The sequence below is a fragment of the Pseudorasbora parva genome, chromosome 1 (assembly GCF_024679245.1).
Source record: "Pseudorasbora parva isolate DD20220531a chromosome 1, ASM2467924v1, whole genome shotgun sequence".
NCBI classification, from domain to species: Eukaryota; Metazoa; Chordata; class Actinopteri; order Cypriniformes; family Gobionidae; genus Pseudorasbora; species Pseudorasbora parva.
Genome location: NC_090172.1, coordinates 61,549,468 through 61,571,121, shown reverse-complemented (window position 1 = coordinate 61,571,121; position 21,654 = coordinate 61,549,468). Strand labels below are relative to the sequence as shown.

Sequence of the window (21,654 nt, the reverse complement as noted above, 5' to 3'; positions counted from 1 at the left end):
GGGTTCGGTGTCTTGCTCATGGACACCTCGACACTTGGTCAGGTGGAACTGGGGATCGAACCACCAACCTTCTGGTTTCTACACAATCTACATGAGCCACTGCCGAATCCCTACAATGTTCAGCAATGATTATCAAAATGAGAAAAAGACTTTTGAATAATGTTAAACACGATTAAAACACATTATGAATTGTTACATTTAGATGATTTCACACACCTTATAAAACACCTGACATGAAAGGAAGTTGTTTTTCAGTGCAACACATGGTCAGAGAACAGACATGAGGTATGCTTTAATGTGTGTGTGTGTGTGTGTGTGTGTGTGTGTGTGTGTGTGTGTGTGTGTGTGTGTGTGTGTGTGTGTGTGTGTGTGTGTGTGTGTGTGTGTGTGTGTGTGTGTGTGTGTGTGTGTGTGTGTGTGTGTGAGAGAGAGAGAGAGAGAGAGAGAGAGAGACTATTTATTAGTACAATATTATTATTATTAGTTCTTTATGTTAGATTCTCTAAACTGTATTTGACTGTTGACTATAGAGAAAAACATGATGTATTCTTTTGAGGGTCCATTTTAAATTGATTGATTGTTCAAAAATAACAATACTGATGCCCTCATTTGTTTTAAAAGTTGTATGGTACACACAGAAAAATAGGGTGTTAAAATTGTGCCTTTAGGGGTACAACAGCTTGTCGCTGGGGCAGTACCCTTAAAAGAACAACGTTGTACCATTTTTACCACAAAAAGGTTCATAGTAGTACCTTAAGGTACTCATTTGTACTCAAAGGTACTAATATGCATCTTTTAGGAGTAAAAAAGGTACAAAGATGTCCTTTTAAGGGTACTGCCCCAGTGACAAGCTAAAGGTACAATTTTGACACCCTATTTTTCTGTGTGTATATTTTGAAAAAATAAATAAATAATAATCTGTGTATTTTTGTACATTAAGAATTCAATGGAAACCAATATTGGTTCCACTGGTTCCCAATGTTCTTCATAATATCTTCACACAGTGAGTACATTACAGAAATTTCATTTTTGGATGGATCTTTAATCGATAGCATTGACACTTCATTATGTTTTGCGATTTGAGGAGCGTGCACAAATATTTTCAGTTCCATCCATGTGCGTGTCTTCGCCACAACAAGGTAAATAGCATTAATATTCTTGTTTACTCTGCCCACTGGAACAGTTTTTCACAGGAACTCAATACTACACAACACCTGTTTGCCTGGAGCGGCACTAGAATTTTTTTTCACCATCGGATTCCAAAATGTTTAAATGGTTATATCTCTGTCAAATATTGTCCTGGCTATCCTAACAGACTATAACATAGAAAGCTTATTTTTTCAACTTACAGATCACGTGCAACTCTCAATTCCAAAAAAAAAAAGGACCATTTATGACGGTTTTGTGGTCCAGGGTCACATGTTACGAACAGCGTGTTCACAAAACAAAACAAAATAATAGAGCACGATTAAAAGATGGTAAAATATTCAATTTTGGGGTGGACTATTCCTTTAACACTGGAAATGAGTCGCCCCCATACACTCAAAAATATTTGGGATAAGAAAACAACCCAATGTTGTGTCAAGTATGGACTAACCCATCAATTGGGTTGTTTTAACCCAGCGATTGGGTTGCTTAAAGAGATAATTCACCTAAACTCCTCCTCAAACCTCTATGGATTTCTTTGTTCTGCTGAACACAAAAGAAGATATTTTGTATAATGTTTTTCCCCCTTCCTACTATGGAAGTCGATGGGGTGCATCAGTTGTTCAGTTCTCCATATTCTTCAAAATATCCTCCGTGTTCAGCAGAAGAAAATAAATAAATTCACACATACGTTTGGAACAATTTGAGGGGGAATAAATGAAGAATTTTAATTTTTGGGTGAACTATCCCTTTAAGCAAATATTTAACCCAACCGCAGGGTTAAAACAACCCAATCGCATTTTTTTTAGAGTAGACAGATGATAAATTCCCCTCAGAAGTAGGCTACAAATGATGAGAACAATGGAAGGGGAAACGTATAAATAACTAATCAATCACTGAGGAGGATTTTTTGTTGTTGAAAAAATGCAAAGTAGGCTATATCTTCGTGGTCGGTACAAAATCCCATTAACCCTTGTGTGGTGTTCATATTTTTGTTACTTAACCAGTGCTTGTGGGTCTGGTGGACCCGCTGCATTTTTGGGTTTTTAATTCAACAAAATCAAAAATGTTATGTTAAAATAGTCAACAGATGTTTACTTCATCACAATTACAAGCAATATAAACAGCATATATGGTTAATATTTTCTCTTTACCTTTGTTAGATCACATTTAAGAATTGCAACCTCGTGTGGGAACGGCAGAGGTAGAAACAAAACTCACTCTTGTAGCTACTCTCTCACTTACACACAATCTCTCTCACATGCACGCACGCACGCACACACACACACACACACACACACACACACACACACACACACACACACACACACACACACACACACTTGGATATGTGGTGTATGGTTACTCATATAGGCATACTGGTTTTTCTAATGTACAGACTGTATACTCTATCCCCCTACACTAACCCTACCCCTAAACCTGCCCATCACAGAAAACTTTTGGCATTTTTTGAGTTTTAAAAAACACCATTTAGTATGTTTTAGTATGAGGACACAGATATCGTCATAAACCAGGTTTACGTTGTAATATTCATGTCATTATACACATTTGTGTCCTCATAAACCATACACACGAACACACACACACACACACACACACACACACACACACACACACACACACACACACACACTAACAGCAGGTCCTGACAGGAGGAGGACAGAGTAAAGGTAAACAGGACCTACAAATTCTACACTTTTATTAGCCCCGGGTCCAGTGGACCCGAACATCCTGTGTGTAATATAAATGTGTAGGGGGGTGTACAGTGTGTGGTCGTTGAAAATGTGTTCTGATAAATATTCCTCACAGAAAATGAGCCAAGGCCAATCTCAGTTTGAAAAAATAATTAATCATATAATTTTTCTTTCGATAAAAAAGGAAAATGGGTCCAACAGACCCGAACACCATACAAGGGTTAATGTTCTCAATTCATCAGCAAGAAAGTTAATTGAGGAGCTTCTCCGCCTCTTGATTCGTGCACCTTCCTCGCGCGTGCGTCGTGGATACGCGGGAGCGAGGCGGTGCAGTCGCGTGATGACAGACCGCGGCAACCGACGCGCCGCTATAAACGCCGAGATGACCTACCGAACACCTCAGCGTCTCCCGCGCTTCGCGTCCGGTTATCCTGCGCTCTGAATAACCGCGGACGCGTGCATGTAGCCTAAATAAGCGGCTCGGACCCATTGTTTGACTGTGCGGATCAAAAACGGCATCTATCCATCATCAGTCGCGGGAGCGTGAGATGACAAAGGTGGGTGAGAACACAACCTGCTTCGGTATTGCTTGATGGCATCAGTGGCCTGGATTGACAGCACACCTGTCTAGCATCACATCCTAACGCGAGCACGGGATGTTTGCGGTGCTTTTACATTGTTCTGGTCTCGTGCATGCGGCGCGTTTGCAGCAAAACAATCAAATGCATCGGCGTCCCCGCTTTCACCTTTCTGCTTCCTAATGCTCATCAGCTGAGTTATGGATATTGATTTTAGGACTGCATGCTATAAATCGGGTTTTAAGTGACAGGTGAGGATCTCTAGAGTGTTAGATTCACCTCATCTGACATCAGTTCCAGATTTAACGTGAATTAATGTTCTTTTAGCAGCATTGAAGTGTCTAATCGAGATCTGAACGCTTATGCAGTGTGTTGTGAAAGCTTGTGTGTCTTATAAAGTTGGTGTTATGATGTACATGCTGTGAAATGCTTTACATGTATTCAGTTTTGTTGAAAAAATGTGAAGTTGTGCTCCAGTTATAGATGCATGAGGACAGGCAACTCTATAATTTAACATATTAACAAACGTGTCAGGTGTTCAACGGACCTGTCAATGTGGGATTTGCAATTCAAATGGCATTAAATAATCACAGCAACCTTTAGCACATCAGGCTTGTGTGGTGTGAGATGATCTAGTCCGCGTCACATTAATTATCTTTTTTTCTGTTTGTCCTGCTGTTCCTAGTTTCCCCCCTTCAGAAAATGATTCATCGTTTTTAGCACGGCAGATAATGAGGCTTACCATCATCTGGTGGAACAAATGTAGGAAACATAAAGGTGCATTAATCAAAATTATATAATATTTTCGCTTAAATGAAGAGAAACCAGTTTGCAAGAGCTTGCATTTGGGAAGATTTTCATTGCAGACACAATAAAGAGGAATTTTTTACTCGAATTGGAATTAAGATGCTCTCAAATTGGAGATTTATATAATATCAGAGCTCATACGACTCTAACCAGGAATGAAAGAATTGATATGTAATGTATGATTAGAATCCACATTCAGGGTCGTGGTGACACAGTGTTGCCAAGTTTTTGGTTTTCCAGTGAAATTGGGCTACTTTTTAGGTTTTTAAGCCACTGGGTAATTCTTTCTGCTGGTTGATTTACATCCCCCTTCAAACATCCTCCAGTCGTACAGATTCAGCTGAGAGTTTGGCTGCCTAATTGAGAAAATTGCATTGGGACACTCTAGACCTAATGCTGAGTTCACGATTTTAGCCCTGATTTTGACTGCTGACAAATGCCCGAAATCCTAGGCAAAATCCTGCTGTGTGAAATGAGTTTTGACTGAAAATGACATCTGTGATGAACTACAGCCTTTGAGAGCGCACGATACAGGCCAGGGGAAGGTTCAGAGAGGAGTTATAGGCCAGAATATCAGTATTTTAATATATTTATAAAACAGAAAAAGCACAAACATTTGCTTGACAAGATGCAACAGCAGCACTTTGCAAAATGATTTATTTAACTCTTTTTGCAGAACACATTGATCCCTGCATCTCAACAACCATTTCCTCCGGCATAATCTTCTTCTTTTTCTCCTTTTCACTGCAAATCAACGCACAGACAATTTAGATCACAAGCTTCCTGTAGTTTATCATTTTTAATAACAATTCCAGTCTCGCTCGCGTGAGAGCGCTGGTCTGATGCACAGGTGAGCTGCGTCCAAAACCTGGAAAGGGCTGCCTTCACATCCGAATCTATTGTTAGCTTCACTTATAGTGAAAAATGACTAATGTAGTAATTTCTCATTAATGCAATTATCTAATCAACCAATCACATGGCAGTTGCTTCACTGCATTTAGGGGTGTGGTCCAAACTCCAAACTGAATGTCAAAATGGGAAAGAAAGGCGATTTAAGCAATTTTTTAGCATGGCATGGTTGTTGGTGCCAGACGGGCCGGTCTGAGTATTTCACAATCTGAGGATTTTCACACACAACCATTTCTAGGGTTTACAACGAATGGTGTGAAAAGAGAAAAACATCCAGTATGGGGCAGTCCTGTGGGAGAAAATGCCTTGTTGATGCTCGAGGTCAGAGGAGAATGGGCCGACTGATTCAAGCTGATAGAAGAGCAACTTTGACTGAAATAACCACTCGTTACAACCGAGGTATGCAGCAAAGCATTTGTGAAGCCACGACACGCACAACCTTGAGGCGGATGGGCTTCAACAGCAGAAGAGCCCACTGGGCACCACTCATCTAGGGCCCTATAATTTCCGCGATCACGGAATCGCGGAATCTGGTGTTAACGCAGATTTCCCCGGAATTTTACATATTTGTAATGAAATTCTGTGTCGTGTGGGTTAAGAACGTATGTCTGAGGAAAGTGCAGACCGGGGGAAGCAAATCTTCGCGACACAACCTGTCATTTCAGCTCGCCCGTCAAAACAATGAAAGTATGGCGAAGTTGGTCTCCTCGGCTCTGCTTTCGGCAGCGAAAAAGTTAAGAAACTCGACGCTAACGGCGGTTTCACACTGCACGTGCAGGCGGCGCAGAAGCTTTGCGTATGGAGAGCGGGAGCCGCGCGCTCGTTGTGCTCAGGCAGCATTGGTCGCGCGCGCACCTGAACCGCGGCTCGTGTATTGCACATACAGACAAATATTGTCCATTCTGTCAGATTTTCCGGTGTTCTGCTCGACCCCTGTCATCTCGTGCTTTGATTTATAATGGACACATTAGGCAGCAATGCATATCTGCTGCAAATGCGACCGTTTTCCCCTCTGTTCCAAACATGCATTTAACATGCTGTATATGGGTAGTTTACATGATAAGTAACCTTAAAGTTAAAATTAAGCATCTAGTTTTAATCATTTAAAGGGGTCTTTGAATTTGGGGGAAAAAACTTCAGGCTTTTCTTTCTACTTGAAAGAAAAAGCTAATAGAGCACTTTCATTTTAACTTATATAAACTATTATAATGTATTTTACCGGGAAGTTTAAAGCTAATAACCATTAATATTTGAAGTACTTGAAGTGCAGTGTTATGTTGCATCATATTTGTCATATGGTCATTCCTATTTTTTGTTTTATGTTCTATTATATTAACATTTAAAGCACACTCTTTTTTCACCAAAATAACAGTAAAGGGTAAAAAAACTGAATTGCCAAACATTTTAACGGAAAAAACGGAATTTGCAAAAATTAAAACGGAAAAAACGGAATTTGGGAAAAAATAAAACGGATTTTATAGGGCCCTACTCATCTCCACTACAAATAGGAAAAAGAGGCTACAATTTGCACGAGCTCACCAAAATTGGACAGTTGAAGACTGAAAAAAATGTTGCCTGGTCTGATGAGTCTCGATTTCTGTTGAGACGTTCAGATGGTAGAGTCAGAATTTGGCGTAAACAGAATGAGAACATGGATCCATCATGCCTTGTTACCACTGTGCAGGCTGGTGGTGGTGGTGTAATGGTGTGGGGGATGTTTTCTTGGCACACTTTAGGCCCCTAAGTGCCAACTGGGCATCATTTAAATGCCACGGCCTGCCTGAGCATTGTTTCTGACCATGTCCATCCCTTTATGACCACTATGTACCCATCCTCTGATGGCTACTTCCAGCAGGATAATGCACCATGTCACAAAGCTCGAATCATTTTCAAATTGGTTTCTTGAACATGACAATGAGATCACTGTACTAAAATGGCCCCCACAGTCACCAGATCTCAACCCAATAGAGCATCTTTGGGATGTGGTGGAACGGGAGCTTCGTGCCCTGGATGTGCATCCCACAAATCTCCATCAACTGCAAGATGCTATCCTATCAATATGGGCCAACATTTCTAAAGAATGCTTTCAGCAACTTGTTAAATCAATGCCACGTAATATTTAGGCAGGTCTGAAGGCGAAAGGGGGTCAAACACAGTATTAGTAAGGTGTTCCTAATAATCCTTTAGGTGAGTGTGTGTGTGTTTAGTTCTCACCAAATCTCTCTCTATTTTGCTGTAAATCATTTAACACTTACACTGCCTTTTACAAGTCTGTCCGAAATCATTTTCATGAGATGCCTTCATGCACAAACCACTGCCTTACAAGCCATTGTCTGATAAAGCAGCGAGGCAACGAGTCTGATGCCTTGGTTTTCAGACACAGCCGTGATCTCGCATTGTTTCCTTGTCACATCTCGTCTGCGACTCTTCCTCTTGTAGAGTAATGCAATGTGAAACCTCCTGTCGTCGATCCATCATGTAGTGTGAACAGCAGCCACTGAATGCTACCCCAGAACTTTAAACCAGTTTGAAAATCATGAAGTGTGAACTCGGCATTAGAGTAAACCACGATCCTGAATCCATGTGCATGATAAACACCCAAACATTATTTTCATCAGCAGGGAGTCATTTCTGTGTCACCAAGTGGAATTAATGACCTTTTTTTCTCTCTCTCTCCCATCTGTCATTGAAGTCTTAATGGAAATCCATTTTGGTTGATAAATGAAATTGAGCTTTCAATTTCACAAAATGCATGTTATGTTGACCAGTTTGGGTCTTCCCAAATAACATGAACACATTTAAAGGGATAGTTCACTTTAAAATGATAATTCTGTCATCCTTTACTCACCCTTAGGTTGTTTCAGACCGGTATAAATTTCTTTCTTCAGCTGAACACAAGGGAAGATATTTTGAAGAATGTCAGTAACCGATCAGTTAACTGGAGCCATTGACTTACATGGCTTTTTTTTTTCTACTATGGAAGTCAATGGCTCCAGTTAACTGATCGGTTACTGACATTCTTCAAAATATCTACCCTTGTGTTCAGCTGAAGAAAGAAATTCATACCGGTTTGAAACAACTTGAGGGTGAGTAAAGGATGACAGAATTTGCATTTTATTGCATTTTTTCTGGCTACGTCTACATGCATCTGGATACATTTATGAACGGTAGGGCTGCACGATTAATCGAAATCGAACCGCAATCGCGATTTGGCTTGTGTGCGACTATGAAAGCTCAAAGGCTGCGATTTTAATGAAATAAATAAATGCCCAGTGTGTTAGCGAAGAGCGGCTCTGTGATAAACGCTGCTCCGTCTGAAAGACTGCGAGTTTGAGTCGCTTATTACGTGCGTTTGAAAAAGCAACACGAGTCAAGCATCTTCACAAACTAGTGAAGCGTTCATAAACCTGTTCAGCAAAAGACAACGTTTAATAACATGTTTAACTCACTTCATATCGTCAGTCGAGTGTGTGTGAGCTGATGTGGCTTCTCATCAGAGTGAGGCAGACGATGTGTTATTTTATAGTATTCTATCTCATTCAGCACTGCATTATAATACACTTTATTATTATGAAAATACCCTTGACGGCTTGAAGAACTCAAATACACCATATTTTGCTGCAGTCGTGTTTATTGTCGTCATGTTTAATCAAAGCATCTCTATCTTCTGTTTAAGTTACACCGTTTTAGCTTCACATCATGGATTTCCTGAAAACTAACGTCAATTACTTCTCTGAGGCAAATGTGGCGTTTTCCGCTCGAGGGCGCCCTCTGGCTTTCAGTATGAATTAAAAACTTTTGGGTAATCAATAATAAGAATAATACATTTTAAAACTTAAATTATAAATGTGTTGGACAATCCATGTTTTTCTTCAGTGTACAGGAGTTTTTCCCCCACAGTGTATGCACAAGAGGTTCATATTTCATATTAAAGACAGACTTTAAGAATAACTCCTTAGGCTTAGACCTTTCTAACGTTTTTTAGTCATTGGCTGTCTGCATATTAATAGGTAACCCAGCAGGTTTTTGTTTGTTTTTTTGTGTAAAATGTTTTCTGTAAAATATTACAAAAATAATAATAATAATTAGTATTATATAGTTATATTTGTTCTGACCTACTCTTTTTATTTGTAATTATGAAAATGTTATTGTAATGGTAATATTTCTTATTTTTAAAAATATTTTTTGCAGTAATAATAATTATTAATAGTCACATTAATATAAAAACACAAAATATTATAAACACACACTTTTCATTTGTAAAAAAAATTATAATAACAATAATCGCATTTTAAATCGCAATCGCAATTTTACCCAGAATAATCGCAATTATATATTTTCCCCAAATCGTGCAGCCCTAATGAACGGCATTTACCTTTCAACACTCTCTGTCCATGCTAGCGTTTTCTCATCCGCACTGAAACCTTCGAAGACACTTAATCATCTTACTGCATGGTAAAAAAACAATTATTTTTCTGTCTCCATCAATTTATTAGCAAAATATCCCGCGACTTACTGCTGCGTCCAGGTCACACACGTTTGGTCTAAAACACAGTTGCCCTCTTGTTTTGCTGTGAGTGAATTTTCTGTCATTTTGCTGAAATTTAAAGGGGGGGTGAAATGCTGTTTCATGCATACTGATCTTTTTACACTGTTAAAGACTTGGAATCCCATACTAAACATAGACAAAGTTTCAAAAGTTAAGGTGGACGTTTGATGGGAGTATTTCTTTGTCAAAAATACTACTTCCGGTTAGTCATAAGTTTCGGCAAGTTTTTGGAGATCATGCGTCCCCATTGACGTTAACGGGGGCGGAATTTCCTTTTATGGGCCTTACGGACAATTCTACCGGAAGAGCGTGAGAGAGAGAGAGAGGGAGAGAGCGAAAGCAACAGGCTACGCCCATCAAAGCGCTGGCTCGTAGGATGCTGGACAGGTGATGTGCACAAAACAATGTCACCAAAAAAGTGCGTTTTTGGTTGCCAGACCAAGACAGTCCTGCACAGATTCTCCAAAACCCCGCGTTAAGGCAACAGTGGATGTAATTTGCTTTTCCGGATCAGCAACTGAGTTGCGCGAATGTTTATATCTGTTCGCTGCATTTCGGTGCCGACTGTTTCATAAACAAGGCCCAGCTCGACGCCGCATTTTCCCAATCGCCTAATGCTGAATGATGGAGCAGTCCCAACGATAAAGGTCCCAACGTTAGAAGGGTGAGTGAGACTGCTTCAAATGTCTGTGTTTTTTTTAGTCCGCTTACTGTCTACACAAACCACGCGTAAACACACAGACACACGTGCACAACTGCACTTCCCACATGTACACCTTCAAAGACAAAAATACGACGATATAATTCAAGTATAAATATGTAAATAACACAAGCCGCTAAGCATATTATATAGTTAGTGTATAACTTGTACCACATACAGACGTCCTGCTCTAGTCGTTTTTGCTGCTGCTCCTGTTCAACTGCAGCCTCTGGGTCTGATTCCGGATCATAGATGTATGGCTGTATCTGATTAAAAGCCATATTTTTATTTTGAATAAAGTTTTTTTCCCGCTGTTAGGGATGACGCTCGACTCAACACACAGCGCGCTGCTGCACACGTCATTATTTAGCTCCGCTCACACGACACGCCCCCACCCGCTCGGCTTTTTTCGGAAAGACTCGGAACAGCGCATCTTTCTTATATAATTATTAAAAAAAGAAAGACTTTTCGGAGATATGCAGGATGCAATGCTACTCTATAGGTACTCAAGATTGACATGACACTGACTGAAACTGAGTGTTTCACCCCCCCTTTAATATGAAGATTGTAAAAAGTAGCATTTACCGTTAGCAACACTTAGCACATAGCAGGCCCTTGAGTATATATCAGTACAAAATAAGTCGCATGACTAAACAAGCGTCGTCGTTTCATAGTCCACACTACACGCAAAAACTGCATTTTCAAATTAAAAAACTTTGGGGGGCGTTTTTCAAAAATATTTTATTTTGCTGGACAACAACACAACTCAGCGTGGAGGGATGACCAAAATGTAAAGAAAAAGATGTGTTTTCAAATCTATCTGGATTAGTGTAGATGTAATCTGTGTTTGAAATCACCTCCTACATTACTCCACTAATAAAGTCCACTCGAATGAGGGAGTGAATTCGAACACTTGGGGCACGTTTATATCATAGAAATCTAGACGCACCCTAAAAATGCTGGAAAAACCAAACTCTTATCTGGCCAATCACATCGTGTATAGAGTCAGGGGGCGGGCTTAACATAATGACGGCAGAGTTGTAGCGGTTCTGCTTCTTGAAAACAAAGAAACTTTGATGGATAGATTATGTAAATAGATCCCATGTTGCAGTTTAGGAAACATAGATTTTGAGAAAATTGGTAAGATGACTTTCATTTCAATAAGCATGTCAATTGTGTTACGTTAATGTTTTGTTCTGTTAGCTTGGGCCATTTTTAGCAGACCTTTGTTCATTTAATTTCAGTTGTCTATTTGATTGGGCTCTGTGTAACGTTTGATGCCCCGTGTGCGCGCTGATGCGCTCGTCTGTAAACATTTCAGAATGCCTTCCTACAGCTGCTTAAAGGGGGGGAGAAACACTCAGTTTCAGTCAGTGTCATGTCAATCTTGAGTACCTATAGAGTAGCATTGCATCCTGCATATCTCCGAAAAGTCTTTATTTTTTTTATAATTATATAAGAAAGATGCGCTGTTCCGAGTCTTTCCGAAAAAAGCCGAGCGGGTGGGGGCGTGTCATGTGAGCGGAGCTAAATAATGACGTGTGCAGCAGCGCGCTGCAGTGAGGAAAGTGATTCGCTCAGTGAGGAAAGTGAGTCGCTCTGTGAGGAAAGTGAGTCGCTCTGTGAGGAAAGTGATTCGCTCTGTGAGGAAAGTGATTCGCTCAGTGAGGAAAGTGATTCGCCCGCCGCGTGAGGAAAGTGATTCGCTCTGTGAGGAAAGTGATTCGCTCTGTGAGGAAAGTGATTCGCTCTGTGAGGAAAGTGATTCGCTCTGTGAGGAAAGTGATTCGCTCTGTGAGGAAAGTGATTCGCTCTGTGAGGAAAGTGATTCGCCTGCCGCGTGAGGAAAGTGATTCGCTCAGTGAGGAAAGTGATTCGCCCGCCGCGTGAGGAAAGTGAGTCGCTCAGTGAGGAAAGTGATTCGCTCAGTGAGGAAAGTGAGTCGCTCTGTGAGGAAAGTGATTCGCTCTGTGAGGAAAGTGATTCGCTCTGTGAGGAAAGTGATTCGCTCAGTGAGGAAAGTGATTCGCCTGCCGCGTGAGGAAAGTGAGTCGCTCTGTGAGGAAAGTGAGTCGCTCTGTGAGGAAAGTGATTCGCCCGTCGCGTGAGGAAAGTGAGTCGCTCAGTGAGGAAAGTGAGTCGCTCAGTGAGGAAAGTGATTCGCTCAGTGAGGAAAGTGATTCGCTCAGTGAGGAAAGTGAGTCGCTCAGTGAGGAAAGTGAGTCGCTCAGTGAGGAAAGTGATTCGCTCAGTGAGGAAAGTGATTCGCTCAGTGAGGAAAGTGATTCGCCCGCCGCGTGAGGAAAGTGAGTCGCTCAGTGAGGAAAGTGATTCGCTCAGTGAGGAAAGTGAGTCGCTCTGTGAGGAAAGTGATTCGCTCAGTGAGGAAAGTGATTCGCCTGCCGCGTGAGGAAAGTGAGTCGCTCTGTGAGGAAAGTGATTCGCTCAGTGAGGAAAGTGAGTCGCTCTGTGAGGAAAGTGATTCGCTCTGTGAGGAAAGTGATTCGCCCGTCGCGTGAGGAAAGTGCTAATACAGATCGACCGCCGGCCTATCAGTGGGTAAGTCAGTAGCTACTGGTTATATCACCTGTTTAGCATCCTACAAGCCAGCGCTTTGATGGGCGTAGCCTGTTGCTTTCGCTCTCTCCCTCTCTCTCTCTCTCTCTCACGCTCTTCCGGTAGAATTGTCCGTAAGGCCCATACAAGGAAATTCCGCCCCCATTAACGTCAAAGGGGACGCATGATCTCAAAAAACTTGCCGAAACTTATGACTAACCGGAAGTAGTATTTTTGACAAAGAAATACTCCCATCAAACGTCCACCTTAACTTTTGAAACTTTGTCCATGTTTAGTATGGGATTCCAAGTCTTTAACAGTGTAAAAAGATCAGTATTCATGAAACAGCATTTCACCCCCCCTTTAATAAAAGCAGGCTTTCCACACAAACAAACGTACGTGTCATTAGTATATGAGGGGAAAAAATAGATTTTAACTGTCGGGCTCGGGTCGGGCTCGGACTTAAATATTTTAATGCCTGTCGGGCTCGGGTTGGGTTCGGTTACTGCTCTGTCGGACGCGGGTCGGGCTCGGACAGAAAAATGCGGCCCGATCCGCACTCTAGACCAGATACAGCGAAAATTAAAGGATAACTCCGGAGAACGTAGGGGTAATTAACAGATGGTTACCGAGTAGATCGTTCTCTGGGATGCGTTTTCATGAAAATCGAATGTAAAGAGTTTTATCTTTAAAAACAGATTAGCTTATAATGCTTGTCTATGGGGCACAGGGTAGTGAAATTAAATTGCTAGTTAATACCACTAACAAGGCTCAAAATAGCCTCACACTAACACGGCAGCATAATGAGGGTCCCTACATGCAAACCGAATTTGGACACAACCGTAGCCTCTGATGACATGTAGTTTGGCTAGTTCGTCCAATAATACAATCGCCGTAATTGGCAAATGACAACAATCTAATAACTTCCCAATGGTCAAAATCCATATTTTGTTTAATCCCCCCCTCCCCCTTAATTTTTATGTAAGAGCGGATGCGACCATTTCTTCTTTTCCTTGTAGTACACAAGCCTTTTGTTGTGTCATTCACTTTCAGTTATTTTATCAGTCTGTTATGCAAACTGGGGCCTAGTGCACAAAACTAGGATGAGGGATTAAACTGGGATATCTTTGTGATCTTATCTGTATGCAAAATTTAGTACACCGCTGTCATGTAAATGTACCCTGGAGGCAAACTCACACCAAGAATGATAACGATAACGACAGATAACTGTATATTAGTGGATAAATTGAGCCAGGATCACCAAGATATCCCGGCTTAATCCCTTTTTCCAGTTTGGTACAATAGGCCCTTGGTATTTAGCATATTATTTTTAATTTACCATGATCATAAACACAAAAAAAGTTTTGCACTTTAGTGAGCTTTATTCGTCCAGTTATTTACCTTTAGCAGATAACGCATTGGGTCTCACACATTGACAGAAAATAACTCTTTGTGGAGTTTCATGCCAATACTTTCAAATCTTTTTTTTTCCAATAATAATTAGTTTAATGTGAATTGTTTTATGAGCAATTGTGAAGTTGAATGCCTTCAAACTTCATCAATAATAATAACACTGACCCATGACGGGTACATTTCCCGTTAAATGAGCAGTTTTTCTGATGGTTATTGGTTTATTCAGTTTTAACTTTGCTTAGTTGCTTTTACTTGACTTAGTTAGGCCAAGTATAATTACAATCTTGGAGCTTGAATATCTCATTACTGCAGTAATATATCTTGAAGCAGCTTTGTTGTGAGAGCAGTCGCCGCTCTCCCTGAAAGTCAGTCGGAGAATGTGTGTTCAATTACACGATTCTCTTCCATTATTAATAGACCCTTCATTTGGGCTAATCTAGTCGGATGGGGCAAAGTACAACGACTCTCTAAAACAGCATTTACGGGATTGATTGTGATCTTAATAAGTTAATAAAAACACCAGGTCGATAAGCTTGGTGTGAATCTCATAGATAGATTGTGATGGTGTTGCGATCAAAGTGATGTCGAGGCTGTGGCTCATTTATTCTCGTGTGTGTTCATCTGGGCACTTGAGAAGGTAAAGTGAGATGCGGAGACGGGTCTGCGTGGCGTCTGGTTCGACTGCGCTGGTGTGTGTTGGCATTTAAAGTGGGAATCTGATTAGATCGCCTGTGATTAAATATTTACTGGGTTTTTTTTGCTGCTCCAGAGAAAAGTGAAAGCGGGAAAGTGTGTGTTTGCGCTTGCATACACGAGTCTGGCTAATTTACTGCACTCATTAAACCCGCCATCTTCTCTCCGCATCCCCTTTGGTTTCCCCGATCGCAACCTTTTCCGTGACCCTTGCGTTAATTTCCCTCCTCTGAGGCGCTTTCTGCATTTCTGGGTCTCATCCTCCTTTCCTTCCACTTGGCTATTAATGTCCATTTTTGCTTTATCATGGCGGAGCATGTAAATATGAATCTTGTCCTCCTACAGCGTTACTCGTGTTCTCTCAGTGCAAATAAAGGTTACTCGTCTGTTTGCTGTTAAAACTGAAGGAGGGATATGAGTTCAAAAGTGGACGATAACGATGGTGTTTTTCAAAGACTATAATATAACAAAGTTTGGGCTCAGTAAGTTTAAAAAAATATATATATATAAAGAAATTAATATTTTATTTAGCAAGGATGCAAATGCATAAATTGATCAAAAGTGACATTTATAATATGTTTTTTTCCCTAACTTTCTATTCATCAAGGAATACTAAAACATTTTATCTGGGTTTCCACAGAAATATGAAGCGGCACAACTGTGTTCAACACTGATAATAATCATAAATGTTTCTTGAGCATCAAATCCTCATCAGAGTGATTTCTGAAGGATCATCTGACTCTGAAGACTGGAGTAATGATGATAAATTCAGCTTTGATCACAGGAATACATTACATTTTACAATATATTCACTTAGAAAACAGTTGTTTTAAATTGTAAAATTATTCCACTGTTTTTACAGTATTTTTCAGCAGATAAATGCAGGCTAAAGCCCTTTACAGATGGTAATTGTTTCTCACGTAGCAGTCCGTAAAAATAAATGTGCATGTGTGTTTAAGTTTAGGTAATGGTATTACCAGCGCAGTGATAAACTCGAGCATGATTGGCCATGGTGGTTCATTCCCAGTGGAGGAGCGAGTTTTGTGATCCTGTTAATAATGTGATTGTACGCTGGAAATAAAATGTCACATGCTTGGAATAATAAGAATAAATTCATATTGAATTTAATAATCAAAACATTGGTAACACTTTATTTTAAGATTCAGTTATTAACTAGTTGCTTATTAGCATGCATATTACTAGGATATTGTCTGTTTATTAGTTCTCATAAAGCACATATTAATGCCTTATTCTGCATCTCTTAATCCTACCCGATAACTAAACTTAAACGCTACAAAAACTACCTTACTAACTATTAATAAGCAGTAAATTAGCAGTTTATTGAGGCAAAGGTCGTAGTTAATTGTGAATGTGTTCCCCATACTAAAGTGTTACCGAAAAATTATATCCTAATTATTATTTATTTAAATCAATTTAAAAATAGGAAGGTATATAGACCCATATTATAGTTAAAATGGTTTTCTGTCTTGTATTTTATCTCAAAATCAAGGTCCACATGGAAATGAGCGGAAATAATTTGATACAGCCTCTTATTTACATGAGGTAAACATAATGCTGCGGTTTTTTAACATGTGTAATTGCTGCCGTAATAACCGCCAGGGATGGAAATTAACTTTCTTGTCCAACGGCCACTGTGGCTGGTAGATTTTGAAGTCCACCAGCCACAGTGGCCGTTGGACAAGAAAGTTAATTTCCATTAAAAAAAAATCTTGTTTTTAACCGACAATGTGTAACCACACGTGAAAATTAATACTACAAGCTCTACAATACTTAAGTAGCAGTACTGTAAATAAAGCAGTTTATTTAATCTCAAGTCTCAATGAAATACTGACATTTTCTCTTATACACACACAAACCATGAACTGATATACATTTCATCAAATGAGTAGGGGTCTGTGCGCTCTTTGTTTTTGTTTTTTACCTGGGTGTGGCATTTGGATGATTTGTGGTCTTTTATGCCTTCCAGTTTTAGGTTTTTAGTCCCAACAATGAAACTATTAGTTTTGGCCTCTTCTGAAGCGTGTTGACGACACACACCGAGCAGAACATTGCCAGTAGGGATGCACCAAAAACACAACTCTTGGCCAAAACCGAAAGAGAGGATACCAAGACCAAAAACCTAAACACTAAAAGAAGTGATGCCAATTATTATTAATATTGCATTTATGGCTAATGCTATGTTTGTAACTTTACTAAAAATCAAGGCATTACAATTGCATAAATTAATATTAGTTTTAAATAATAAATAAATTATAAGCTATGCAAATATTTATTTAGCACATTGCAACAATGCACAGTATAAAATAAAATTCAAACTAAAATGTTTAACTTGACCTCACTCATGTGTACATTAAATAATAATGCACATGCCTAGTGGCCTGCAGAAAGGTACAGCCATTGTATAAAGTAATCAAATGTAAAATAACTGCATATTTAACTGTTTAAATTAAAGATTAAATCTTAAACTTACAAAAGCTATTTAATCAAGAGCAGTGAGTGATGTCCTTTTGTTTGACATTAAACAGACAGCAGTAAAGGCTACTGCCCCTTTAAGACCTAAAAGAAGGATTTGCTCGTCTTTTTCGACTGTATTCAGTTCACTTAAGGCATATTCAGACTACGTCTGCTTGGATACTCATCAAGATGGACATGTTGACATACTTTTTGGTGGGAGTTTGTACGTTCAAGTGCAAGACTTGAAAGAGAACTCAATATTTGCGCGCTGTGAGACGAGAGCGTGCTTTCGGATGATCCACAGAGACAGATCTTCTGTCAGCGCGCGCGAGTCCTCCTCATTCGCGTCTTCTGGCTCTACGGCCGGAGACACACTACAAGCGTGCCGTGAGCGTCACGGCTGCGTGGCGTGTCCGTTTTTATTTTGGCTTCCATGTTAACCGGTCAGAGCTTGCACACTGCCTGCGTGACGTGCGGAAAACGCGTGCATGCTTCAAATAGAAGAGACGCCTGTTTTTCACGCGACACACGAGCGTGTTGGAAGCGTTTCCAGGCAAAATAGAATAGGAAAATATGTTTTTGTCATTTTGACACAAATACATATTAATAAATGACACTTTCATGTTTGAAAGTCCGTAGGTTAACATAAATGCAGATATAGGCCTAATTATAATAATAAAAAACAACATAATTTTGAAATATTAAACCTGTCAATACAGAACGAAATATTCTGTAGCCTATTTTGCTGTCAATACCATAGATATGTGGTCAATAGGCTACTGCCGACGTTGTCTTTGCTGTATCAATAGGCTATATATTTATATTTAACATGAAGTATAGGGCTTCCCTGTACATCAATAGCAGTAGCAGCGCCGCGTCAGACACGCTTCTGGTGTGCAAAAACAGAGAAAACGCCAGGCAGCCGCCCCGCGGATGACACGCAGCAGAAACGCCACGCTTGCGGTGTGTCTCTCCGGCCTAACGTTACACACACCCGGGTGATGATGATGGCGAAAACGACTGCTCATATTCGGACATACGGCAGCAGCACTCGCATGCATTGAACAAAGTTTACAAAGAGGTGAAACCGTAGATATATTTTTATTAACCCGCCACGGTGGCAGGTAGGTGAAGCGGGTTTACCCGCCATCACCCGCATTTGGCTGGTGGTGGTGCTAATTTCCATCCCTGATAACCGGCCATTTCAAATGTTTACGTGCTTTTATTATTATTTTTTGAGCAGTGATGAAATGTATTGCTCTCTTAAATAGCACATTTTGTTGCAGTATTGTCCTGTCTAACACTGTGAAGCTGCTTTGAAACAATCGTCATTGTAAAAGCGCGATATAAATAAAGTTGATTGATTGATAGCATAATAAAAGTCTTGATCTTTTAAAATACATCCAAATTACAGCTACGCACAACCGTACGGTGCTCTGCAGGGGTCAAAAAGGATATGAACAGTTATTTTTGAAGCGATCTCTTCTTAAACTCAGAGATGTGGACGGCAATTAAATCACCACACAACCTCGTGTTTGTCTAAAAACAGGAGGTAATTTAGCCGGGATTTTTAAACGGGTGGTGAGAGAAAAACACTGACATTCTGGATTCAGACGGCAATAAAAACACAGACTAGCCGCTGTAAATGATGAAGATACCTTACCTCATATATCCTCTTTAAAAAAACTCACCCAAAATTGAGTGATACGGTAGTGTTTATTTAACCTGGAAAATGCATGTGCATAAATGCAACGTTATATTTGTTTTATTGTTAGTCATTGTTAGCAATAATGTAAATACAGTTACAGACGATCCATTGTTAGTGAGTGATCTGAAATAATTAATGTTAGCATAAATCCAAACAGTGCTTTTCATGGGTAAATCCACTCACAGAGCTAAGCTAGCGATCGCCCTGTCGTGCGCGTCATACACATGCCTAAGCTAACACTTTAATTAATTAGTTTACAGAATATATTGAGGTTTGAAAGTCAAATGGACTTTCCCATGAACCTTTTCAACACTGTCTGGTTCTTTTGGTGAACCGTACACTAACTGGTTTTGAAATGCAGATGAAGGACTCGGAGGTTCCTGACAGACGGCCTTTTGAAGGTTTAATATTTCCCTCTTTTGTGGTTGAAAAACTTGTGTTGTCGTATCAAACGGCTCCACTTTGACCTCGGTGTTACAACAGAGTGAAATTAGCCACTGTTGCGGTCTCTGTGATATTGCATTTCAAAGCATTTTTCATCCTGTCATCTCTGAATGAATGGAGAAGAGGATCTGTGCCGTCACGGCTGGTTTTCTTGGAAACTTCAGATGCGCTTCAGTGGAAAGCTTTGGTTTTCCGGGTTTTATTACATGACAATACTATGTTGATGTTTAGTGATTTATTATCTTATCAGAAATGAAGATTTTTAATATTCAAGTCAGCTTTATTTCTATTGGGCTTTATACAATACCGATTGTTTAAGTAGCTTTACAGGGATAAACAAATCAATGATTTAGGGTTCAAGTAGTCAAATGTCAAACAACACTGCTGAACACATTAATATAATAGAGTGACCAAACGTCCTGTTTTTTCCAGGACATGTCCTGTCCTGAATGTTTGTTATAAAGTGATAAATTGTCCTGGTTTTCATTTTTTTTTCGTTGAGCCATTAAATTTACCGGCACTAGGGCAATCTACGAGTACCTCATTGACTGAGTGTCCTGGTTTTTGGTAATCAAAATACACTGTAAAAAAATCCAACTTACAGGGAGTGCAGAATTATTAGGCAAGTTGTATTTTTGAGGATTAATTTTATTATTGAACAACAACCATGTTCTCAATGAACACAAAAAACTCATTAATATCAAAGCTGAATATTTTTGGAAGTTTTAGTTTTTAGTTTTAGCTATTTTAGGGGGATATCTGTGTGTGCAGGTGACTATTACTGTGCATAATTATTAGGCAACTTAACAAAAAACAAATTTATACCCATTTCAATTATTTATTTTTACCAGTGAAACCAATATAACATCTCCACATTCACAAATATACATTTCTGACATTCAAAAACCAAACAAAAACAAATCAGTGACCAATATAGCCACCTTTCTTTGCAAGGACACTCAAAAGCCTGCCATCCATGGATTCTGTCAGTGTTTTGATCTGTTCACCATCAACATTGCGTGCAGCAGCAACCACAGCCTCCCAGACACTGTTCAGAGAGGTGTACTGTTTTCCCTCCTTGTAAATCGCACATTTGATGATGGACTACAGGTTCTCAATGGGGTTCAGATCAGGTGAACAAGGAGGCCATATCATTAGATTTTCTTCTTTTATACCCTTTCTTGCCAGCCACGCTGTGGAGTACTTGGACGCGTGTGATGGAGCATTGTCCTGCATGAAAATCATGTTTTTCTTGAAGGATGCAGACTTCTTCCTGTACCACTGCTTGAAGAAGGTGTCTTCCAGAAACTGGCAGTAGGACTGGGAGTTGAGCTTGACTCCATCCTCAACCCGAAAAGGCCCCACAAGCTCATCTTTGATGATACCAGCCCAAACCAGTACTCCACCTCCACCTTGCTGGCGTCTGAGTCGGACTGGAGCTCTCTGCCCTTTACCAATCCAGCCACGGGCCCATCCATCTGATGAAATGAGAGTGAGTCTTGATGGGCCAGTCCATAAAACCTTAGTAAAATCAGTCTTGAGATATTTCTTGGCCCAGTCTTGACGTTTCAGCTTGTGTGTCTTGTTCAGTGGTGGTCGACTTTCTGCCTTTCTTACCTTGGCCATGTCTCTGAGTATTGCACACCTTGTGCTTTTGGGCACTCCAGTGATGTTGCAGCTCTGAAATATGGCCAAACTGGTGGCAAGTGGCATCTTGGCAGCTGCACGCTTGACTTTTCTCAGTTCAGAGGCAGTTTTTTTGCGCCTTGGTTTTTCCACACGCTTCTTGCGATCCTGTTGACTATTTTGAATGAAACGCTTGATTGTTCGATGATCACGCTTCAGAAGCTTGGCTGTTTTAAGACTGCTGCATCCCTCTGCAATATATCTCACTATTTTTGACTTTTCTGAGCCTGTAAAGTCCTTCTTTTGACCCATTTTGCCAAAGGAAAGGAAGTTGC

At 40.1% G+C, this 21,654-nt stretch overlaps 1 protein-coding gene across 3 annotated transcripts in view; it reads left to right on the top strand.

Annotated features, from left to right (window-relative positions):
• Window positions 1-3,146: 3,146 nt before the first annotated feature.
• Window positions 3,147-21,654, top strand: part of gal3st3 (galactose-3-O-sulfotransferase 3) — a 63,087-nt gene continuing 44,579 nt past the window's right edge. For 2 of the 3 annotated variants that reach the window (XM_067447395.1, XM_067447398.1), the window contains exon 1: window positions 3,147-3,418. The gene's annotated coding sequence lies outside the window, so the exon portion shown is untranslated. Of the gene's footprint in view, window positions 3,419-3,579; window positions 3,691-21,654 lie in introns of those variants that run through there. The other variant, XM_067447405.1, reaches the window with a different exon arrangement.